The 25565-nt window shown below is 40.0% G+C and overlaps 1 long non-coding RNA gene across 4 annotated transcripts in view; it reads left to right on the plus strand.

The window, feature by feature from the left end:
* LOC132657216 (uncharacterized) overlaps nucleotides 1–25565 on the plus strand; it is a 248921-nt gene that overhangs the window by 47253 nt on the left and 176103 nt on the right. For all 4 annotated transcript variants that reach the window (XR_009595063.1, XR_009595061.1, XR_009595062.1 and 1 more), the window contains one exon: nucleotides 17717–17822. This is a non-coding gene — a long non-coding RNA (uncharacterized LOC132657216). The remainder of the gene's footprint in view (nucleotides 1–17716; nucleotides 17823–25565) is intronic.

A 25565-nucleotide genomic window follows, 5' to 3' on the forward strand; every position in this document is an offset into this window, starting at 1 on the left:
AACAAGTCCAATCTCCCTGATGGAAAAAAGAACCCTCCCATTGGCCCTAGTTTTCCAACAGTCTGTTCATATCCAAATGTCCTTGCTTTTAAGCTTGAGTTCTGACAGCCGCTCTTATTCCTTAATCCACTGCAATGTGTTTTACTGCTCTATTCTACTGAAATAAGTCCCTTGAACAGTATCACTCCTCTATCTTCTCTGGGTCCTTTAATTCCACCTGCCCTCTCCAGAATACTTGCTCTCACTTCTCAACACAGCTTTTATATTTGTTATGCTGTGACATCAAGGTAAGTTTCTTTTACCTCTCCTGTCTGTTTCACTTCCTCAGACTGGCTCATACACAGGCATTGCTTTACATTCTTGTCCTGAGCCCTCTCTTCTCCCCATCCTCTGTTCTTACCCTGGTTGATCTTCTTTTCACCCAGGTACCAAACAGTGGCTTGTGTCTGCAAGATGCCAAAATCTAATCTATGTCATCCTGAATTCTCTTCCAAGGCATTTTTCCATCTCCTTGTTATTTATTTTTCTTCTGACTGGCCTACCAATATTTCAGATTCAGTTTGTCCAAACTATGTCCCTGCCTCCAGACTGCTCTTGAACTTATGCCTTACCAAGCTGGAAATCTGACTTATCGTTAGCTTTTCCCTATCCCTCATTCCCCATATCCAAGGGTTTGCTGAATCCTGTTGATTCTATTTCCAAAAACCTTTTGGAATCAGTCTGTTTTCCAATTCTATGGGAATAATTGAGAATTTTTATCCAAAATTACTGAGCATCTACTGTATGTTAGGCATTAGGCTAGGAGTACAAAGGTAGATAAGAGTTCATTCCCCTATCAGGGACCCTCCAGTTCCAGAGAGGGGACAGAAGGAAACAAGTTACTAGTTCGTATGGTTTTTAGGGGCACCAAGGAGTGGTCATCCTTATGGCTTGGCCATCAGTATTCTTTATTCTAATTTTATTCTTTTGATTTTTTTATTCCAATAAAGAGTCTCCAATGTTTAATACTTTACTCTCTATGACATGAATGTATATTTTTGGGGTAGGGGCATTTTGACAAATCATCATTTAAAAGCTCTCGCTTAAGTAGTGCTTGGATTTGGAGCTCCCTAGCATGGCTATGGAAGTCAGCGGTGGGAAGAACTAGGCTTCTATTTTTAAAAACAAAGCATCTAAGAGGCAGGGATATTAACACACCCTACACTAACATACCCACCACCCTAACGTATGGAGTAAATGATTCATAGAATTGTGACTAGAGCTCTTTCTGTTCACAGAGGGCAGGAAAATATGCAAGAACTGGGAGAGAGAGAGAAAGTAACTGAGGGCATTTGTGATAGTATTAAAGAGTCATCTCTGGGCAAGCATGACCTTCCAGTTTCCATGAGTTCATACTCTGCTGGCCACACTAGGGCTCCTTCTGACGTTATCCTTCCCACCAGATCTTTGCTTTTACTTTGGTCTCCAAGTTACCAGAAGAGATGTTCTGGGGCAGGAGGAGTAGGTTCTTATGGCTACAGGAACTGAGATGAGACTTCATCATCAATTCTAAGAATTGGGGAAATACAAATACGATTCTTTAAAGAAAATCAGGTTTCTAATGTAAACTATTCTGTTATTTTGATATATTTGTTATCACTCATATTTCTAAAGAAACATAAAAGATTAAATGGAACAAACATTTCAGCTATCATTCTGTTCATATGGTCCTTGGAAATGTACTCAAGGAAATTTTGGGAAAATTTTCAACTACCAATTGTGTTCAGTGTAAGTTTTGTTTGGTTATTAATATAATGAAACACTCAGTTTTCTTTTTTGCCAAAATATGTAATCCAAAATGGAAGGTATAACTTCTTAACATCATATTCCAGAGGCTCTCTGGAGATACGTGATATTTTAGTGTTTTCTTATATAATTAATAATAAAAGACTATTTTGAAAATATATTACTGCCAATAGAACAAAGATATTAATCCTAAAATTACTATTCTACTTTCAGGGTAGGTATATTTAAAAATATTTATTTAAGGAAACCCAGCAATTGAAAACATCACCCTATTTTTCTGTAGAACTTTTAAAGAACATGGAACTAAAATGTGGTTTGCTTAGAAAAGTCACTGTTCTTCTTGGTACATTGACACAGTACTCACAACTCTATTTGAACATTTGAAGTCTGTTTTATCATGCTCTGGACAAGATTTTAGATTTTTTTTTAAACTTAGTTAATTGACCTATTTTAAACTCTTCTCACTATGTTCCCAGCCTGAAGAGCAGAGTGCTTTTCTAAAGTGCTGGATTTTTTATGAGGTGTTAAATCAACATTGCCAAATGTGACTTTGCGGAGTTCACTGCACCCTTATAGTAGAGCAATGCAGGCTACTTGATCATTTGTGTATCTTTAATTGCCCACAATTAACCCTTCTTATAAGGAAATGTGTGGGATGTCTTGGTTATATATAAATCATCATGAATAGAATGCGTTTGTATTTATACAGGACCGAGGCCAGCAATCCTCTCCACATATCCCTCCACGTATCCATTTATATTTGTTCTGCAGACTTTAAAATGTTGGCAGGACAGACTGCATGCATGGCATCTTGGATAGTGATGCATTCTTGATACACTGATGGAAAAAAAAAAAGGGTAAACCAGCTTGGATTTCTAGACTTTTGGAAAGAGGGGAAGAGAAGAATTTTGTTTCCAGAACATGGCAATATCTGTTACCTCCAGACAGTCCTCTCCAGTTCAGTGTAAATTGTCTCATATTCATTGTGTTCCATAATCCTCAAAGCTACCCTGAGAGCTGAAGAGGGCAAGTGGTACTCTCACGTCGTAGTAGAGGAAACCATGCCCAAGAGAATTGGCTTGAAAAATATTGACAGTGGTTTTCAAAGCCACTTTCCTTACTAGTACTTTCTTTATAGAAATCTCAGTGTGGTCTTAGGAAGTTTAAGACAAAGCTTAAACAAACCTTGACCTAAAATCACTTTAGAAATAAATAAAGAGAAACAGCAAGTAAGATAGCCTTTAATATTATTTCTCAGAATTATTATGGCTGGTAACAAGTATTCCAAGTGGGGACCTGGAACCAGACTGTTCGGGTGCAAATCCAGATTCTTCTACTATGAATGTCACTTAGGTGAATAAATATTTCTTTTCATAGTGATATCTTTATTCGGAAGAAAACAATGAAAATATTACCTTCTAGGGCTCTTCAGAAGATTAAATGTCAATACATGTAGCAGTCAATAATAGCATTCTTAACACTACTATCACTACTGCTACTGCTGCTGCTGCTAAGTCACTTCAGTCGTGTCTGACTCTGTGACTCCATAGACAGCAGCCCACCAGGCTCCCCCATCCCTGGGATTCTCCAGGCAAGAACACTGGAGTGGGTTGCCATTTCCTGCTATCACTACTACGTTGTAGCGCATGAGATTTTCCAAAGATGACAGTACCTTCCATCCCACATATTCTTCCACAATGTATCTTGCTACTCCCCACATCCAGAGGAGAGTCCGGTTCCTCTTTCCTTGAGTTTGGGTGGGTCTATGACTGCTTCAGAGCTTCCCTGGTGGCTTGGATGGTAATGGATCTCCTCGCAATGCAGAACACCTGGGTTTCATCCCTGGGTTGGGAAGATTCCCTGAAGAAGGGCATGGCTACCCACTCCAGTATTCTTGCCTGGAGAACTCCATAGACAGAGGAGTCTGGTGGGCTACAGTCCATGGGGTCACAAACAGCTGGACACGACTGAGCAACTGAGCACGTGCGCATGACTGCTCCAACACACAGATCACAGTGGGACTTGAATGGCTTGGTCATGAGAAGGGATGCACTTGCTGGAATACTCAAGCTTGGAGTCCTAGGTAACAAGGAAGGAGTCCGATTACTCTGAAGCCCCCATGCTGGGAGGAAGCCAAGTCACACAGGGAACCACACGTAAGCGCTCTGGTCAACAGGCCTAGCCTTTGATTCATCCTAGCCCAGACGTGTCAGTGAAGGAGACTGTGGGCGATTCCACCCTCCTGTTATCAAGTCACCTCCAGCTTTCCCAGCTGAGATCCCAGACATTGTGGGGAAGAGATAAACCTTTCCTGCATGCCCTGTCCAGATTCCTCACTCATGGAATCTGTAAGCATTAAAAATGCAGTTTCTGGTTTTGGCTACAAAATTTTGGATTTTTTTTATACAGTAATAGTACCTGGAACATGACATCTTTCCAACTCCATGAGCATAGTAATCATATGTCTTATTCATTACTTAACATTTGTCATCTAGCATATAATAGTTATTTGTTGAACAATGTATCATATTTTAAATAATTCCTCATTGTTGCACAACTAGATAGTTTTCTATTATTCTCAGTGATTCCACTTATCACTTGGAGTGAATACCTGAGAGTGGAACTGCTGAGTCTTGATATGGAGATACCAGAACATTTAATCACCATTATTGCCCATGAAGAATCATCCGTAGAGAGCCTATCAAAATCAAACCATCAGCATATACTTTAAAAGAACATGTGACAGTTAAATGCAGAAGACTGATTTATAAACCAGAATGATGGCTTTTGAAGAGAACACCAATATATTAAAACAGAAGGTTTGCTAGCCCCGGTGGTTCTTCACTTGATGTCTAGAAGTCTGAGAAAGTTGTGAAAAAGAGGTCTATACGTTGTATCAAATATTTGTGCAAGTCTAATTTATCTTATTTGCTCTTAAATTAGGGCAAGATGTTACAAGCATGATGAGTTCTCTCTTTTGGCCAGACTTATTTTGTGTTGCTCAGGGATTCCAATGAGGAAGTCAAAGGAACTTTGAGGCATAGTTTCTCTAGCAAATGCTGTTAGCAGAGTCACATATTGAATTGTTTCTGAATGCAACACATCCCATTCATCATTTGATCAACTCTGACAAAATATAGTGGTGGTAGTCAAATTTAAGGGTCCAGTAGAAATAAACATTAGTTTATTTATGATGGGGTAACTAGAGAAATTGTTTCCCCCTCTCCATTCACTGAAGAATAAACATAATAGAATGTATTGGGATTTGAGGTCAGAGAAAAAGAGGGTTAAATTCTAGGCAGCTCATCTGTAATATCGGGATATTATCTTGCTGGTTTTTGTGAAGGCTAAATGAGTTAACACATGAAAGATCCAGTCACAATGGATGACATAGAAGTATTCCATAAATGTTATTGGAATCCAAATTTACCTTTCTGTATATCTGTCACTGACTTTCAGAATTAGGGCATCCTTTTCCCTGGATAGTAATAATTCTGGAATTTTTCAAACCACAAGCTAGTTCAAACTTCTGATTTGTAAGATAGAGATAACATCTTTCCTTCCATTATTTGTATTACTGATAACCAAGTGAGCACCACATAAAAATCATCTCATAGCATGAGTTACTAGATAAGTCATTCCTGTTTATCTTATTTTAGTTTTAATTGCAGAAGATGATTTTTCTTTTATTTAATTGAAGTATAGCTGATTTACAATGTTGTGTTAGTTTCAAGTGTATAGCCAATGGTCAGTTATATGTATATTCTTTTTCAAATTATTTTCCCATTTAGATCATTACAAAATATTGAGTATAGTTCTCTGTATAGTTGGTCTTTGTTGGTTATCTGTTTCACATATAGTAGTGTGTACATGTTAATCCCAAACTCCTATTTTATCCATCCCCGTGTTCCCCTTTGGTAACCTTGTTTGTTTTCTATGTCTGTGTGAGTCTATTTCTGTTTATAAATAAGTTTATTTGTATCATTGTTTTTAGATTCCACAAAAAAGTGATATCATATTGTACTTGTTTTTCTCCGTCTGACTTACTTCACTTATTTACTTGACCTAATAACCTGTAGGTCCATCCATGTTGCTGCAAATGGCATTATTTCTTTCTTTTCTATGGCTAAGTAATATTTCATTGTATATATACCACATGGAAGATGACTTCTGACTCTATTCTTCAGCTCTGAAATTGTATCTTATCTTTCAGAACTTGTGTTTTTCCATGCATCCATAGAGGCCATGAGTTAAAATGTAGTTAGGTTAATATTCATTTGTGGCTTAGACAGTGAAGAATTTGCCTATAGTGCAGGAGACCCAGGTTCTGTCCCTGGGTTGGGAGGATTCCCCGGGGAAGGGAATGGCTACCCACTCTAGTATTCTTGCCTGGGAAATGCCATGGAGAGAGGAGCCTGGTATGCTACAGCCTGTGGGATCACAAAGAGTTGGACACAACTGCGAGAGTAACACTTTCACTTTCAGGTTAATATTATTAGAAGTCAACTCAGAATGTATTTGATTTTGTTATCATGTCATTGTATTGATTAAGAAACTGAAGTCCAAATGGATCATGTCTGAAAAAGCAGAAGCAAACTGAGTAACCATCCAACAAAATGTTCTCATTTTATGCATTTAGGGAGGGTATATATTTATTGTTTATAAATCAAAGACCACCTCTGAGGAATTCTGTCTTCTATTCCAGTGCTTTACCTAACAACTTCCCTGTGGTTTTATGTCATACATTAAAAACATTTCTATTTATTTTTGGCTGTGCTCGGTCTTCCTTGCTGCATGGGCTTTTCTCTAGTTGCAGCGAGCGGAGGCTACCCTCTAGCTGCAGTGCACAGGCTTCTCATTGCCGTGGCTTCTCTTGTTGCGGAGCACAGGCAATAGGACTTGTGGGTTCAGTAGTTGCAACTCCCAGTTTCTAGAGCACAGTTTCAGTAGTTGTGGCTCATGGGCTTTGTTGCTCTGTAGCCTGTGGAGTCTTCCCAGATCAGGGATTGAACCCGTGTCTCCTGCGTTGCCAGGAGGATTCTTTACCACTGAGCCACCAGGGCAGCTGCAAATCATACATTTGCTATTACCAAATTAATAATAAAAATTTAGACCCCCAACTGCTAGTTGAGGAAATGCTTCATACTAGATTTGAATAAGGTTCTTATGAAAACATTGGGCAAGATTTAGAAAGTTTGTTTGCTACAAAAGGAATTATAAAGTTATTTTGAGTTGGAACACAGGGTGACTTTATAGTGACAAATCTTCAGGTGATTGTTATAATCTTAGTGTCTTTTGTATACTTTTCATTTTGTCTTGAGTCTTAAGTCCAAACAAAGTCACTGGAATAACAAAAGAATGAAGTAAGTTCCTGGGTAGATTTGAAGCTCAGTTTGACTCCTTATATGGTTAAACTGTATTAAAGTTCCCATTTGTCTTTGGATGAGAGGAACATAAAAATGTACATTAATTGCTGATAAAAGTAAGAATCATTTATTGTCACAAGAAGGATCTGATTTTGTCTTGCTTACACAGGCACTGAGAGCAGGTGCATATTTACATCTACAGAATTTATGCTTTTCTTCCTTTCCCTGGAAGTGAATTATCAAAGTTTTTTTTTTTTCTATGCTCTCCTAACAAAATGTTATCTGATCAGAACAACTTGCCAATCAACCTTTGCCAACTCAGTAATAATCGGGACAGAATATATACTGTTAACATTGCTGAGACCACATCATGGGTTAAAATCAACTGCTTTCTTTAATCATCTCACATATTTGTTGTTCTGTTTTTTGGTGGTAGAAACTTATCATAAGACTGTGGGTAACTTAGACTAATTGTTTTTCTCCAGCAGTTCTCAAGAATAATTTTCCTAGCTCCCTTCCTACAAGTTCTCTCTCTTTTTTTTTTTTTTTTTTGGACAAGAATTTTAACAACTATAACTCTGAAAAGGGCTGAGGTAGAAGTGAGAATTTTACAAATGTTATTAGACACAGTTATATGTTTATTTTTTGCAGTCAAGGAACTAGAAATAGTAAAGCATAAAAGAAAAAGACTATTTGCTTAAAATAGAAGTCAGAATGCTGCACAAGAGCTGTCTATAATATTGGAAATATTGCTTGACTGTTTTGAATCTGTTCCAAGCCTCCTTAGCACCCCCACCCCACCACCTTACCCCAGTCAGGTTACCTATGTTGTTTGTTGATTACCTAGGAGTGGCAAAGGGGATTGTGAAGGGGGAAAGGAATAGAAATAAAAGTGCTTTCTTTGCAAAATAGGGAGTGTCCATTCAACATTTCCCTCTCTATGTATATGAAAGGAAATAAATTAGAAGACCACAGTGAGGGATCTCACCGATTATTTCTAATGCAAAATCTCTATGAATTTTAAATCTGCTGATTTTCTCTTTTCTTCTTTTTTTTTTTTTTTTTTTTTTTGGAGAAGGAAACGGCAACCCACTCCAGTATTCTTGCCTGGAGAATCCCATGGACTGAGGAGCCTGGTGGGCTGCAGTCCATGGGGTCACAAAGAGTCGGACACGACTGAGTGACTTTACTTACTTAATTTTCTCTTTAGGTGTCCAGATGAAGGAAAAGAAGATGCTATCTAGTGTCTGTTGTCCCATGGTGGCCAAGAAAGTTTAAGCCTTATGTGTTCCTCCTGCTTAAACCCTATAGTATATCCACATGATGACAGCAACATGGGAAAAAGTCCGCAACAAGTCTTTCTGAAATTTTTATTTCTTTTGCAATATTGTGTCAAATATCCAGCTGGATTTTCTTCAAGCTGGTTATTTGACCACTGTAGGGTAGAAGGGAGGTGAGAGAGGGAGGGAAGGAGAGAGTGACTGGTGGGAGGTTCAGATTATTTCATCCTGATCTTTTGCAACGTGTGGTGGTCAAGGCTCATTGACTCTACATGGTTGAACCACATGAAACTGCTGTTTTTATTGGTCAAAAAGGTTACATATCAGCAATTTCATATGCTGCAACTTGTTAGGCAGTAGTGAACACCTATGCTTTTGTTATTCCTTAATTTAGCAAGTATTTATTGAGTCCCACTTTATATAAGAGAATGTAAAACACCAAAGCCTTTTCTAGAGTCCCTTGACTGGGGCCTTGAATGCTTTCATTTCTTTTAAGACTACTTAAGTGGTCAAAATTACTTACTTTGGGAGTTAGTGTACTATCTTTCCTTCCCCCCACCTTTTGTCGTTGTTGTTGCTCTGCAGTGCTCTTGATTTTCACATACCAGTGGTTAACTTCTACATGTAATTTTCATCTTAACTTTCCATTTAACATGAGAAAAATATTCCATGTTATAAAATTTTCATAACTCTATTTCAAGGGCTATAAAATATTCCTTTAAGTGGATAGTTTATTGGCCACTCCTATATTTGGGGGACATTTAGATAGTTGGTAACTGTCTTTGTGCATGAAGTTTTTTTTCCTGTTTGCAGGTTATTTCCCTAGGATAGAGTCCCCAAAGTAGAATTACTTGGTCAAAGGGTATGAACATAGAAAAATCTCTTGATACACATGTCAACTGGAAATAGCTGTAGTTTTACTACTGCTTGATATATGAAGTTTGACTCCTCATCAGTCACAGGATATGTTAAAAACTGTTTAAAATGACTTGCTTACATGGTGGTCCCAAACCGTATTCAATGACAATGTCATAGTCCAGATAAAAGAAGAGATTTGGAATTGCTCATTATCAAGAGAACCAATAGCTTTTCTCAGAGGGAATGGCCTTTGAATAAGCTGATATCGAAAAGAAAGGCTAAGTTCCCAACACACACAAGATTTCTTAAAGTTCTGTTAGTAATTACTTTTGCCTTGAGGAAATGAGGGAAAAGGAGACCAAGTGTCAGCCTATGTTTGGGGAATTTTCTAAAGAATATGTTATAGTTTTCACACCCTGGGAAAGAAGAAGTAAAAAGCAGAATATGTTTAGGTTTAGTGTATTTTTGCTTAACATATATAATAAACCAGAGGTATTTTAGTATTGGTCAATAACATCTATCAGCATATTTTAAAATTCCTGCATATTTACTATAATGTATCTTCTCAGTTAAGGAAACCATTTTCCAAATGTTTGCCCTACAGACAGTATACTTTAAATCCAGTGTCTCAAATATTATGTTATATATAATAAAACTTCAGGTATTAAACAACTGACGAAAGGATAACTTTTCATGCTCAGAATATTTTGTTTTCTAAGACAAGAAAAGTCCGAAATACTTGACCCATGTAGGTACATGTACCCTTTAAACTATTCCTAGGTATTCTGGAAAACTAAGGTGCTACTTGGGCTTCCCAGGTGGCTCAGTGGGCTCAGTGGTAGAAAATCCACCTGCCAAGCAGGAGACTCAGGTTTGATTCCTGAGTTAGGTAGATCCCCAGGAGAAGGAAATGGCAACCCACTCCAGTATTCTTGCCTGGGAAATCCCATTGACAGAGAAGCCTAGCAGGCTGTAGTCCATGGGGTTACAAAGAGTCGGACACAACTGACCGACTAAACAACAAATCTTCCTAAATAAAGCAATTGGACTAATGCTACTGAGACTCTATAACTTCTATGGGTCTGAGGAGAAAACAAGCTAATGAAGCATAAGTGCCACAGGTGATGAATTTGGTCAGTGGGGAACTCAGGGAGAGGAGGAACCACAGGGTCAAGGTGTGACTGCGATGTGTGTTGGCCATCTTGCTTGTCCAGATGATGCTTAGAGACTGGCTTACCCAGGGCCCAGTGTGATTCAAGTGGGATCATTAACATCACATGAGCTATAGCTATATCAAGCAAGGGAAAATGTCTGGACCATGAAAATACTCTGCCTTGGGGCCAGGACAAAGCAACAGAGGACAGGTAGTTGTCAGGGTCTTTTGAGCCACGTCCGTGGGAGGCAGTAGAGTACAGTGGTTTGGAGCAGGGATCTAGACAGCTTAGGTCAGAAACAGGGTTCCACTTCCTGCTCGATATGTGATTTTGGGTGAATTCCTAACCTCTCTATGTTTCAGTTTACTCATCTGTGAAACAGGGCTAATAATAGTCCCTACATCAGGGTGGCTATGAAGATTAAGTGATTTAACACATGCTAAGTGCCTAGAAGTACATCAGGAGAAATGCTGGGCTGGAAGAAGCACAAGCTGGAATCAAGACTGCTGGGAGAGAAATATCAATAACCTCAGATATGCAGATGACACCACCCTTATGGCAGAAAGTGAAGAGGAACTCAAAAGCCTCTTGATGAAAGTGAAAGTGGAGAGTGAAAAAGTTGGCTTAAAGCTCAACATTCAGAAAACGAAGATCATGGCATCTGGTCCCATCACTTCATGGGAAATAGATGGGGAAACAGTGGAAACAGTGTCAGACTTTATCTTTTTGGGCTCCAAAATCACTGCAGATGGTGACTGCAGCCATGAAATTAAAAGACGCTTACTCCTTGGAAGAAAAGTTATGACCAACCTAGATAGCATATTCAAAAGCAGAGACATTACTTTGCCAACAAAGGTCCGTCTAATCAAGGCTATGGTTTTTCCTGTGGTCATGTATGGATGTGAGAGTTGGACTGGGAAGAAAGCTGAGCGCTGAAGAATTGATGGTTTTGAACTGTGGTGTTGGAGAAAACTGTTGAGAAGTCCCTTGGACTGCATGGAGATCCAACCAGTCCATTTTAAAGGAGACCAGTCCTGGGTGTTCTTTGGAAGGAATGATGCTAAAGCTTAAACTCCAATATTTTGGCCACCTCATGCGAAGAGTTGACTCATTGGAAAAGACTCTGATGCTGGGAGGGATTGGGGGCAGTAGGAGAAGGGGACGACTGAGGATGAGATGGCTAGATGGTATCACCAACTCAATGGACATGAATTTGGGTAAACTCTGGGAGTTGGTGACAGGGAGGCCTGGCGTGCTGTGATTCATGGGGTCGCAAAGAGTCTGGACACAACTGAGCAACTGAACTGAACTAAAGTGCCTAGAATGGTCCTTGGCATGTAGTAAATGCCAGTTGTTTTTTTTTTTTTCTTCTCCGTATATTAAACATCCAAAGAGGGCTACAGAAAGCTTTTGGCACATTTAAATGAATATGTTTTACAAATTCACTTTTAAACACACACAGTACAGTGACTATAGGGTGTCTTCATTTGGGAATTAAGTCAGAAGTCTAAATCCAAGGTCATTTGCGATGTGAAGATGATGAATGGGCTTTCTGATAAACTCCACACAAGGCCCCAGTGGTCAGGCCACTGCTTCCTTCCTCGATCACTATGCTGATCAAGTGTCTTTTCCTTTCTTGAGAGAGTGCACCACTCAAAGGAAGCATTTGTCGCACTAGGGAATGACTTTGATAAAGTGTCTCTGCCTACCCAACTTTTCCAGTTACTTGAGAACAGACACTTAGGGCAGAGAGCACATAGTTGAGGCTCCATGTGTTAGTGCTTCTAAGATCTGGTGGCTAAGTGATATGGAGCATGGTGCTCAGGACCAGGGGAGAAAGTCAAAGTGAGTCATTCATGGAAAATTCATAGTTCTCCAGGTGCCCTGACATGGTGCGGTTGAATGGCAGGTCAGACACTGGTCAGAGGAAATAGTGCAGAACAAGACAAAGGATTTCTTTCCTTTTTATTACTTTATTTACTTGTTTTTGGCTGTGCTGGGTCTTGTTGCTGCACGAGGTCTTTTCTCTTTAGTTGCAGCTACTCTTTGTTCCAGTGCCCAGGCTTCTCATTGCAGTGGCCTCTCTTGTTGCAGAGCACAGGTTCTAGGTGCCCAGGCTTAGTTGGCCCATGGCATGTGGAATCTTCCCAGACCAGGGATTGAACCCAGGACCCCTGCATTGGTAGGTGGATTCTTAACCACTGGACCACCAGACCCCCCATGCTTTGGAAGCTGTGCCTGAATTCGTCCATTTCTGGGTTAAATGTTGGAGATAGGACAGGTCCTTCTTTGTAATTAGATATTTGAAACAATACTGTAGAACATTCATACCTGTCTACAAGGTCTTTACAGAGGTCTAGAGGACTGCAAGTCTTGGTGAGACTTGCAAAATTCCTTGTGGATTAAGCAAAGTGGTGCCTGAAACACGGACCAAGGAATCTTGGCATTTTCTATATTCCAGAGACCAGATATCAAGGAAAGATGTGTTATTTCATTTCTGAAACCATAACACCTAGAGTTGCAACAAAGATTTTCTGTTGACTTTAGGTCACTTGTACAAGCCTGTAATAAACTGAAGACCTTTTGCTTTTTTTTGACAATTCTGTTGACCAACTATGAAGGCTGTTTTCATAGCTTTCCTCTCTCTTAGAGAATCATTTTTCCTTATTTCTCAATATCACTATCTCACAATAAAGCATCTTTTTATGTGATATCCAAAGTATCTTTGATTTTTTTCTTTAGTATATACTGATCTATAAAAAGTTAAAATTTATACATGATATTGGTTTTTACTTAAATTATGTCTTGACAGTCAAATGGACTCTAATAAACATGAAAGATAGAGTTACTTCAAAAAATGACTTAAGGTCAAAAATTTAACCATCTTATTCAGGGGCTATTAGCTATGTGTGAAAAGAAAAACTGTGGCATGTGAGTTGAAAAGATTCATTAAAATTCATGGCAAATCTCACTGGGAGTGAGTCAAATTGGCAACTGTTGTTAAAACTCAAACAGAATGTGTGTTATGCCTCTAGGTGGTCACTTATTTGGAATTTTTCTCTCACACACAAGCCATATACCTAGACTTTTAAAAATCATCTCCAAGTGTAGTACTTAAGCATGTTAAAGCTCCTCGAAAGTGAATTTCTCCATTGTTTCAGAAAGTTATTTCTGCTTTTACCTCACGCATGCCAGGTAGTTCTCTCAGCTGTTGGGATCACTCAGTTGGTGTGCTGCTGTGTGTCTGAAAGGAGGAGTAGTGAAACAGCCTCACAGATAAGAAAGAAACTAGTTGGAGCCATTGACAAAGATGATGGGAAAGATAAAAGACAACTGGAGAATTTACTGGAGTAGCATGAAAAATAAATTACCTGAGTGAAGTAATGATTAATGAAACCACTCTTAAGAATCAGCTAAAATTGTGCTCTTAAATACCTTTAGGAGTACTTTTCTTTTTGCTTTGTGATCAGGGACATACATTATAACATTACTTATGCTTTAAATTACTAATTTGGAAATGAATTTTTTTTATTAGACTGAAAAAAATTGGAACATACTTTTCCACCATTGCAAGATTCTGATGTAATTTCTTAAGTCCTGCCAATGGCCTTTGGAAGTATGAAACCTCCATGGTAATATAAAGAGTAATTTAATGTATTGTCAAAAATTATTCTTGAGGTTAATTTTATCATTCAAATTGCTGTGTATTGGTGACTTTTTGCAATGGATTACATTATGGACACAAGTAAGTGCCTCCAGTTTGTTTTGCTCACTGATCAACAGAAAGCTTTTTTTCATGGGGAAATGGAAGCAAAAATTCTGCTAGCTGTAAATATTTAACTTGAGCACATTTATAGAATAATGGAACTGCTGACCCAAAAGACTTAGATGAATGTCATGTATTTTAACTCTGGTGAAGGTGAAGAGAATAAAAAAGGGTAAATATAGGTGTATAAAATTGTGTGTGTATACTTTCTAGATGCGGGGAGGAGAAGCAAATAGAGTTCAAGAAAATAAAATACTCTTCCATTTCCAAACACTGTGTTTCATATTAAAGTAATTTATCACGAAACTATAAGTTATAAATCTTTAGCTTATGACTACAGCAAGGCCTTCAGCTTGAACCCAAGCTACACACACTCCATGATTCCAGCATATCTGACGTCTTGTCATGTGCTTATCTGGGGACTATTCGTAAAAAGTCCAAGAAGCCTCCTGAGAATGAGTGAATCATTAAGGCTAAGACAAGGTTGGGAAACAAAATCTATGAGCTATGGCGTCGGGGAGGCTGTTCTGCCTGTGTGTTGCTCATCTTTGTCTTTCACATGCCCTTGTTCTTCTTGGGGAGTATGCCAGATACCAGTGGAAAGAGTCATGGGGAAACCAGTAAAAGAGCCTTTTCACTTTTCTATGAAAATGTCATGCTGCAGTCCCTGGGGTGGCAAAAAGTCACACACGACTGAGCTGATGAAAATGTTTAAGCTATTAGTGAACATAAGGTAGTGACACTCTTGTGACCAGGTTGCAGAGTATGGAGGAAGTGGGGCCCTTGTATGGAACTGAGTGGGTTTTGTGCAGAGCACGACTCAGGGGGACGTGGGTTAATCACCTGCAGAATCACAGGCAAGGGCCTGGGGAGAAGTGTTCTCTTTAGTAGAAAGACTTGCGTGGTAAGGGTGACGTCATGGCCACTTGAGCCTGCTCTGACTTTGGCAAGAGGTGGCTTTGATGTGGTCCACACCTTGGGACATGGCTGGCTTGGGAGACTGGCTGGCTTTGGAGAGTTAACAGCCTCAAGGCCAGTAGGAGGTGTCACTTCTCCCAGTAGCAGGAAAAGTAGGATAGGAAGTAGGAAAGGTAGCCTGTGGGAGCTGGGAGGGTGGTGTCTGTGTTATAAACCCACTGCAGGTATCCAGCAGGGGCTCCCAGATGGGAAGAGGGGAGATCAAACTGGGGGAGAGAGCAAAACCAAAGGAGCAACAGCAAATTCTGTGACTTGTACTCTAGCACATGCCCCTCCAAGTTCATGGAGCCCTGGGAAAGTAGATGTTCTGTATTTTTGATATTCATTTTATATTGCTGAAAGTACAAGCCGAAAACTCATCATTTGGTAATAAAGAATATTTATGTCACTATTTGTTGAATGGCCATTAAGTGTTAGAAAATATCAATATTCACTTAAATGGTAGTGTACTGACTACTGCGTAGTTTCTTCACGAAGGCCGCTATGAGCCCAAGTCTGTAAAGGTGGTAGAACAGCCTGAGATTCTCAAGGCAGTCAGGCAGGTTCTCCTTTGTATGGATAGTATTTCAGGCAGCTGTGTCTGTTCTGTGCATACATGTCTGCTCTATGTGGCCACTTCATTTCTACTTAATGGCTTTTCAAATCAGAGACTGAACTAACTCTCAGAGTGAATGGGTGTCTCATTCCTTCCCTCTAATCTGTAACCCTCCAAAGCAATTCAATAACTATCATTATATCCGTCTGATAGACAGCAAAACTGAGGCTCACAGAAGTCGAACAAATTGCTAAAGAGGGCAGCCCGTAGAGGTAAAGTCTTAATTCAAGCCCAGATCTGTGTCTTCCTACAACCGATGATCTGTAAGGCGTTCTCTGAAGCAAATTGCTGGATCCCATTGTGAACAGAGGGAAAGGACCTTAGGCATTAGAGATTCCCTTTTAGTGCAATTGCCTCAGGGAATGTTAGAACATACCGATGGTGTTTTCTCAGATGTAGCAACCATGATTCAAAGGAGGAGCAACCGCATAACTAAATTATAAATCAAATTCTCCATTTTGGCATTTCTTCAAGTTGCGTCATTGATTCTCTTGACTCCTCCTATATCTAACTTTGTGTAAAAACTATAATGATGACTTTCTGGTCCTGTGAAAGAACACAGCCTCTAATTGAGGTCTGTTTATGAAGCAAGTCTACATGGGATTTGCCACAAATATGGAGAAATATGAACCCAAGTTTGTTTTTTTGGTATGTCTATTAGGATAATAGCTTTGTTCTTGATGTTGTTGTATTTATCTATATACAAACAAATGGAAAAACTTTATAAGAATTATACATGAGTATTGTCTCTTGTGCAGACACGTCATTTTCAGAAGTTGTGGGAAAGAAGATTGGGTAAGAATAGAAAGTGATTCAGAGTTGGCTTGGCAAACCTCGAGGTCTAGCACAGAACCAAATACTGCCCTATCTGGTTATTTAGCTCTCATGCATATGATATTTACTATCTAATTAAATTATAGACTCCTGATGATAAATGCCACCTCTTATTGTTTGTTTGTATATTCTACAGTATACTACAGTATCCTTGAAGCAGGAAATGGCAACCCACTCCAGTATTCTTGCCTGGAGACGCCCATGAACAGAGGACCTTGGTGGGTTACAGTCCATGGGGTTGCAGTCGGACACAACTAAGCAACTAACACATATACAGTACCCTGCTGCTGCTGCTGCTAAGTCGCTTCAGTTGTGTCCAACTCTGTGCAACCCCATAGACGGCAGCCCACCAGGCTCCCCCATCCCTGGGATTCTCCAGGCAAGAATCCTAACTCAGTACATAAAATTGCTTTTGTATTGAAAGGCAAACTTACAACTAACTTGGATCTTAATTCCCGCTAAGGCATAAGTTCTAAAACCACCTTCTCTGTATGCATTTCATTTGACCTTCAAAGTGACCACGTGTAGGAAACCAAGCTATTCTCTCAACCTGCCAGGCATGGACCAATTGTCAGCCTTCCAGGAAGCCTTGCCAGGCTCCTTTCTTTGGGTTGGATGTGTTCTCTTTGCATTCTGCACATACCGAATTGGAGGCATTAATCTCATCTTTTAAAAATTGATTTTATTTTTATTTTTTGTCTTCCCCAGGGGCCTGAGAGCTCCTCCAGGGCAAGGGTCGCATTTATTTCTTCACTCCCAAGTCCTACCACAGTGTGATAGGTGCTCAGGACACATGCGTGTGAATGACTGGTCATCACAGTGCTTTGCAAAATGATAATTCCTTTGTATGTGAAGATATGCTCATTTGCATATGGCAACATTTCTTTTGAAATGGTCAAACTAGCTCTGTCCTAATTTAGAATTGCTTAGGCTCCTCTGTCCATGGGATTCTCTAGGCAGGAATACTGGAGTAGGTAAAAGTCATTAGTTTTGATTTAAATAGAATGTGAGACAACTCTTGGAGTGGGAATCACAGAAATTAAATCCATGTTTTCAGTATGACCATGTTACTGAAATATTGCTCGGTCTCATCCCTACAGGCTTATTCCATTCTGGGAGGTGATGGGAGACCTCACATTCTGTGTGTATGGAATGACCGAAAAAAACAAAACAAAACTGAGAAATCAACAGTTCTCTCCATGGTGTGTAAGTATGACATTACTTGCTTGATTCTCATCTACAGCTGCTGTGTAGAAGGACTGTGGCTGTTTGGCTTTTCTTTTTAACCTAACTTGAGTGATAAGATGACTTGAACAATGCAATTCCTCTCTTCCTCCCTTGTGTTCAGTGGGCTGGGCTGTCAGTATCAGTGGTTTTCCATTGGTTGTGATGCAACATTGCTTAAGGCGAGCCTCCCTGAGTCTTTGAAATGTGAATTTTTCTCTTCTTGTTTTTCATTTTTATAATAATAGGAATATATTTATTAATAAAAAATATTAAGATAGATAATATTTTCTATATGGTCATTTACTTATTTTTAAAAGTAGTTTCAATTGGGTCCATTGTTTGGTTCTGTTTTGAACAGTTATGAGACACTTGATAAAATTACATTATCATGGCTTTAGTCTCAAGCATCTGGAGGCTACTTTGAATTCCCAAAATGGTTTCCTGACTTTGTTTGTGAATTCGGGCTATAAATCACAATATTGTTATTCTATTCTGGCTCTTGGTATAACTAAAATGTAGATACCTATATCCATATTCTATGCATTGAGGCAAGAGGTTTTTCTTCTCCATTTGTAATAACTAATAATTGGTAGTATTTTTCTGAAGTTGGGCCATGTGGTAAGTGCTAAAGGGTTGTGTTGGTGCAGCTTGCTGTAGCTGAATTTATGAGTTACAACTCTTAATCCAAATGAAATACAATTTTATTTGAGGTAGATCTGCAAGTGGGAGAATGACTATTAATTCTGCAATTCCAAAATAACTAATGTACTTGGTTTGAAGCCAGATACACTGTGAGTTCTGGATTTAAGTGCTCTTGTGGGAAATACAGAGAGAGACTTTAACATATGGATTCTCAGAAGAAAATGCAACTGTTCCATACAAGAAATATTGAGTTATTCTTAGTACTTTTTAATGTGTGGTTGACTATATATTTTTGAGTGGTGCCATTTTTAACACTTGGCAAGGCAAGTCAAAGATCTTCATTTCCTGGGGTAATTTTAATAACTCACCCATTCATATGGCAAGTATTTAGTGAGGATTGATGGGGTAGCTGTGTACTTGATTTGATGAGAAATGCAAGGAAAGTGGAGACCGGATCTGTCTTCATTGGATTCACAGTATTGTTAGAACTTACAGCTGATACAAGCATGTGTGTGTATGTACACGCCTATATGTGTATAGGTGTGTATATATGCATGTACTACATGTGTGCTAAGTTACTTCTGTTGTGTCCAGCTCTTTGTCACCCTATGGACCATAGCTTGCCAGTCTATGGGATTCTCCAGGCAAGAATACTGGAGTGGGTTGCCATTCCCTCCTCAGGGAATCTTCCTGACCTGGGAATCAAACTCGTGTCTCTTATGTCTCCTGCATTGTCAGGAGGGTTCTTTGCCACTAGTACCAACGTGGAAGCCTGTATGTAGATGTGTATATATGTGTTGTTGTATAGTGGCTAAGTTATGTCTGACTCTTTGCAACCCCATGGACTGTAGCCTGCCAGGCTCCTCTGTCCCTGGGATTTCCTAGGCAAGAATACTGGAGTGGGTTGCCATTTCCTTCTTCAGGGAACCTTCCTGACCCAGGGATTAAACCTGTGTCTCCTGCATTGGCGGGTAGATTCTTTACCAGTGAACCAGCAAGGAAGCCCGAACATATGTGTAAATGTGTGTATGCACCTGTGTGTGTCTGTATATATATAACAAGTAGAAAGCAAAGTGGAACTGCATGCTAATGTATCACAAATTCACACCGACTCCCTACAATGCTATGAGATTTTGAAGTACCTGCCTTTGAGGAGCTCATAATCTGGTGGGGTGAGTTGAACCAGTGGGTGGGGTGATCATCAAGGGTTGAGCCAACTCCCTTCTTGTGAGAAAGTGGTTGTCATAGCTCTAAGTTCTGCCTATGAAGGAGGTGTCAGAGAAGGAGGTGAGTGTGAGGATGTTCTTGGAAGAAAGTGTAACCACAGTGGGCTTTGTGTGCACACACTGAGACAGGGCAAAGAAGAAAAGAGGCTTCCACGAGCTCAGAGGCCTCCTTTGAGAACTGAGTTACATCTTGCAAGAAGTTCATATATTACAATGACAAATATTCATAATATTTTTAAATTTTAAATTTATTTATTTTAGTTGGAGGCTAATTACTTTACAGTATTATATTGGTTCGTAATTTATATGATCTATGTATGACAAAGAAAGATGAATGAAAAGAGAGGCCAGGCAAGAACATCCCCACAGGCAAAGGTGCAGGAGGTAGAAATTGGTACATAGGGAGCGTGGTTCATTGAAATAGAGGACCTTTTACTAAAAAGAACTCAAACGAGATGGATTTATGGGTGAATAGGCTAAAGGCTTTGGTCAAATGAGAAATGAGAGGTGTTTACAAAATACAAAACATGGGGGACTTCCCGGGTGGTCCGGTGGCTGAGGCTCTGTGTTTCCAATGCAGGGGCCCTGGGTTTGATCCCTGGTCAGGGAACTAGATCTCACATGTTGCAACTAAGAGTTCACATGTTGCAACTAAGATCCTGCATGTCGCAACTAAGACCTGGTGTAGCCAAATAGACAAATAACCAAACAAAATATAAAGCATGATGTAGGTGCAAGTGGCTCCAAGAGGAGACAGCACAGTATATTGGTTAAACACAGACTGAATTGGAATCATAGCTCCATCACCTGATGGCTTTGTGAGCTTGGGCAAGTTATTCATCATCTCTGTGCCTTAGCATCCACACCTATAAGAAGGGGAAAGTCACAGTTCTTACCTCATAGGATTGTTGTGAGGATTAAATGAGTTGATATTTTTAAGGACTTAGAACAAGCCCAGCACATTTATATACATCAATAAAATGATAGACACTAGGTAATAGAAACATATTATGGGTTCTTAAGTGGGAGGTGATAAAATAGTGCATGAGGACATTTATCCTGGTGATGATAGACAGGGCAGACTGGAGTGAGGGGCATACTGGAGACTGGAAGACAAGACAAGAGAATACAGATAACATGGATGTCTGGATGAAGACAGTAGGGGCTTGGAGTAGGCTGGAAGAAACAAAGAAATTTGAATAAAAGAGGAGTCCCCAACCTCTGGGATCTAATGCCTGATGATCTGAGGTGGAGCTGATATAATTAATAGTAATAGAAATAAATTGCACAGTAAATATAATGTGCTTGAATTATCCTAAAACCACCCCGCCATGGTCTGTGGAAAAATTATGAAGACATGCAGTCACTGGTGCCACAAAGTTTGGGTACTGCTGGAATAGACTTCATATTTCAAAGAAAGAAAGAATTGTTAGTACTTGGTGGGGGAGGTTGTGAGAAGTTGTAGCCAGGGAGGACTGGTGTCGAGGGTGTGAGAGGCTGGGAAGAGAGTGGTGCCATGGACAACAAATGAGGGAAGTTATGCATGGATGGACCTCAAAGCTTCAGCCATGAAATCTACAGCACTTTGCCTGAATGTGTTCAAATAGTAATAATCATTAGCTAGAATTTCATCTTCCTTTGTGCTTTTGTGCAATTCTTTGGCCATCTGTTCTGAGAACAATTGTAAATGTCAGTGCTCTTTGAATGGGAAGCAAATTCTAAAAGAAGAGATTTCTGATTTAAAAACATGTGCTTTGAGCATTTAATTCAATTAAAAATAAGAGAAGGCAAAGCCTTTTTAATCCCTTAGAATTTTACTGAATACAGTTGAAAACTTATTTCAGTTGGGGATGGAAAAAACCCCCATAAACAATGAACCACAATAAAACAAAAACTACGTTAAGAAATGACCCTGAGGCAAAGTCTTAAATCTTATAGGTCAATAGGTCAGTATCCTTCAAAAACTGTAATTATAGCTCTTTATTCTTCCACGGGCTTACTGTGTCATGTTAAGGTTATTCACTCCCATTACCATAGCCCATAATGTCACTTAAGGTATCCTTATGGCTTCTCCAGGTATTAAAGAAGCTTGATATGTTTTTGTTTCATTAATCTTTTCTCAGAGGCCAGTGATGAGTTCATCTGACTCTTTTCCATCAAGTTGAAAATTCTTTTCAATTAAAAACTCATCTCTACAGATGGTATTAGCATTAAGAGAGGCCTATTCTGTCTATAATAACAAATATTGAGATATTTCAGGAATTGCTCTATAAATCATTGGAAGTAGAATTGACTAAAGGGTTCAGTTGTGTGTGTGTGTTTTGTTCTGAGTGAATAAAATTTTGAACTGATGAGAATTTGGCCTGTATGCTTTATTGCTGCTGCAATGGATCTGTTTCAGGGCCTGGATGATTTTGTTGCACATTAATGTAAACTATTGTGAATATTTTAACTAAGCTATCAACTATGAAATACTTTATCCAAAACAGTATGATTATAAAGATGATAAGAGACATAGTTTAAACCAGGAGAGAATGCTCTGTTACAGAGGATTAGAAAGACTATTTATTGAATAGTATGGATTTCTTCCAAGCCCCCGTGTGCAGAAAGCATGCAATGCGTGAATAATTCATCTAGAAATTCTATCGTGAAGTTGTATCAGTTTCCACAGTAAAACCTGGCCATGGAGGAGGAAAATACATCAACATCTGTGACAAGCTCTATGAAGAGACAGTGGCAAAGCCTTTCAGGCACCAGGAGCAAAGCAAAATATAATAAATTCACTTAAGTGTCAAATTTGTGTCGGCTGAATAATGACACCATATGTCTGGGCGGCTATGTCACCATAGGCTGCTCTAAAAAAACACATGGCTTTATGGAAACGGCTGTTAGCCGGGGGAAGAAACCTTGCTGCCGACCGCCTTTCTATCAAAGGAAAAAAACAAAACAAAACGGAGGCTGTCCAGTAAATGCAGTTCTGATGATCAGAAATGACTTTTTTTTTTTTTCTAACCAATTTGCCAGCATCTAGAGTGAGCCTGCTATTGAGATTGGGACCTGAAGAGTTAGAGGCTGTCTTGGGTGTGTCCCTTCAGAAATGAATGGGAGTTAAGGCTTTCCAGTTCATCAGCTAAACTGCTCTGTGTGGATCCTAACAATATACCTTGTATTCATCTGGCTCTCTGAGCAACTGACTTCACAGCATCTTATAGTGATTGTCTCACCAATCCTTACAACATCTCCAGGAAGAATCAAGGACTCATATTTGCTCTAGAGCAAACTGAGGCTCAGAAAGCTTATTGGCTACATTAACCCTTAGGAGGCATGGTTCTGGAGACAACACAACCTTCTTTACTCCAGAGAGTCAGTGTTCAACTGGGCATGCAAGACGTGCTTTAAGGGAAGGAGGATTTGTCTTTCTCTCCTGGGCCTCTGCCTCCTTCTGATGGCATGCACAGTGTTGGCCGGGTGCCCACATCCAGGCTACATCTCCACTCCAAAGGCACTGCACGCTGGTCTCACAGCTGTGAGAGTGGTGATTCCACAGTAACACACTGGGATGCTGTTATCATACTCTTCATGCTTAAACACAGAGACCCCATTGCATGGTGATTGCGTCCTGGGTAATGGCTCTAAAGGTCCATCTAGTCAAAGCTATGGTTTTTCCAGTAGTCATGTATGGATGTGAGAACTGGATCATAAAGAAGGCTGAGCACTGAAGAATTGATGCTTTCAAACTGTGGTGCTGGAGAAGACTCTTGAGAGTCCCTTGGACATCAAGGAGATCAAAGCAGTTAATCCTAAAGGAAATCAACCCTGAATATTCACTGGAAGGACTGATGCTGAAACTCCAATACTTGGGCCACCTGATCTGAAGAGCTGACTCATTGGAAAAGACCCTGATGCTAGGAAAGATTGAAGGCAAGAGGAGAAGGGGACAACAGAGGGTGACATGGTTGGATGGTATCACTGACTCCATGGATATGAGTTTAAACAAACCCAGGGAGATAGTAAGGAACAGGGAAGCCTGGTGTGCTGCAGTCCATGGGGTTGCAGAGAATCAGACACGATTTGGTGGCTGAACAAGCAACAATTGTCCAGAACAATATTCTAAACAGCCTGGGACTCTGCAAAGCATCCAGTCTACTGCACACTGGAGTCAGCAGCTCCATCTCAGCTGCACACCACTACCTTCTTCTGTCCCTTGCTTTTTCATCACAATGAGTCCAATGGTACCTAAAGGAAATTGAGGCAAAGATAAAGCCTTTATAATGAGTTATGCTTAATTTTATTCACAAGGGCATAGGTAGGACCAAAGCAATTGTGTGACTCAAGCTGATATAAGGAAAATTACATATGTGTTAGTTTTCTACTGAAGACATTCCCCTAAAGAATTTAAAGATAAAAACTTTTAAACAAAGCACTCAACAAAAGGGTACATATCTGAGTCACTTGGAGGGATTCCCTGTGTGTGTATGTGTATATATGTGAGTGTGTTCTCAGAGTCTGATATACTAGATCTGGAGTACAGCCTGAGATTTTAATACCCCTTTCCACGGTGAATATGATGTGAAATACATGGTGCCTTAGAGGGTTGCACACACACTGGTGCCTCTAACCCTGCTGCTAGGGAGTACAAAACATCAAGTGCAAAGTGAAACAGATAAAAGAGATTTGTGGTTTCCTGGCCAGACAAAGGTGTTTCCCCTTCAGCTGCTGCTGCTAAGTCACTTCAGTCGTGTCCGACTCTGTGTGACCTGAGACGGCAGCCCACCAGGCTCCCCCATCCTGGGGATTCTCCAGGCAAGAACACTGGAGTGGGTTGTCATTTCCTTCTCCAATGCATGAAAGTGAAAAGTGAAAGTGAAGTCACTCAGTCGTGTCCAACTCTTAGCGACCTCATGGACTGCAGCCCACCAGGCTCCTCCGCCCATGGGATTTTCCAGGCAAGAGTACTGGAGTGGGGTGCCATTGCCTTCTCCACAGTGTAATATAAAGAAATGGAGGCGATATGAGAAGTGCAGCAGTTCAAATGGAATGGACTTTAAAACTTGTAAAGGAAACCTGGGGAGCAACCAAAGCTAGGATGTGTCTGAGGAGTCCCTTGTTCCACCACCATCCTTGTCCCATCCCAGTTCTCAGCTGGCTGCTTTCCCCTTTCTTGAAATCAAAAAGCAGAGATTATACACAGGGAAGATGGCCACAAATTCAGAAAGGGTGCCTACTTCTCCATCCCCTTGAACTTGGGCTGAGCCTGTGACTGCTTTAATCAACAAGGTATGTCAAGAGTGATGTCCTGTCATTCTCTCTCTCCTCTGTCTTTGCTTCTTTCTTACCACATTAGCTCTGAGATTACTTCCTTTAGAGACCCACCTGCCATACTGACAGGTGGCCCAAATCACGTGAGTCTGCGCTTGAGCATTTTGTTCAGCATTCTTAGCTAAACTTGTGGCCAAGAACCAACATCAACTGTCAGCTTGGAGAGTGAACTGTCTTGGGTGTTCCAGCTCCATTAAGCCTCAGTCAATCTCCCGTGGAGCAGAAGTACAGCCCATCCAAGCCCAGTCAACTCACAGAATCACAAGAATGAACAAATCAGTGAGGGTTTCATGCCGTTAAGTATTGGGATGGTTTGTTACATAGCAACAGATAACTGAGACAGTATTAGCGTGAAGGTAAAAAATTGGATCACAATTACAAACTTCAGTATAGTATTTTTGGCTGTACCTTCATCCGCTTGGTGGTAACTCCATTCCTGTCATGCTCTTCCCACGTGATTTGTCTAAGGGATATCTAAAACATCTAACCTGTGAACCAGTCCTTTTGGCTACCATGTGACCAAAAGGACTGGTTT

The sequence above is a fragment of the Ovis aries genome, chromosome 9, assembly GCF_016772045.2.
Source record: "Ovis aries strain OAR_USU_Benz2616 breed Rambouillet chromosome 9, ARS-UI_Ramb_v3.0, whole genome shotgun sequence".
In the NCBI taxonomy this organism is placed as follows: Eukaryota; Metazoa; Chordata; class Mammalia; order Artiodactyla; family Bovidae; genus Ovis; species Ovis aries.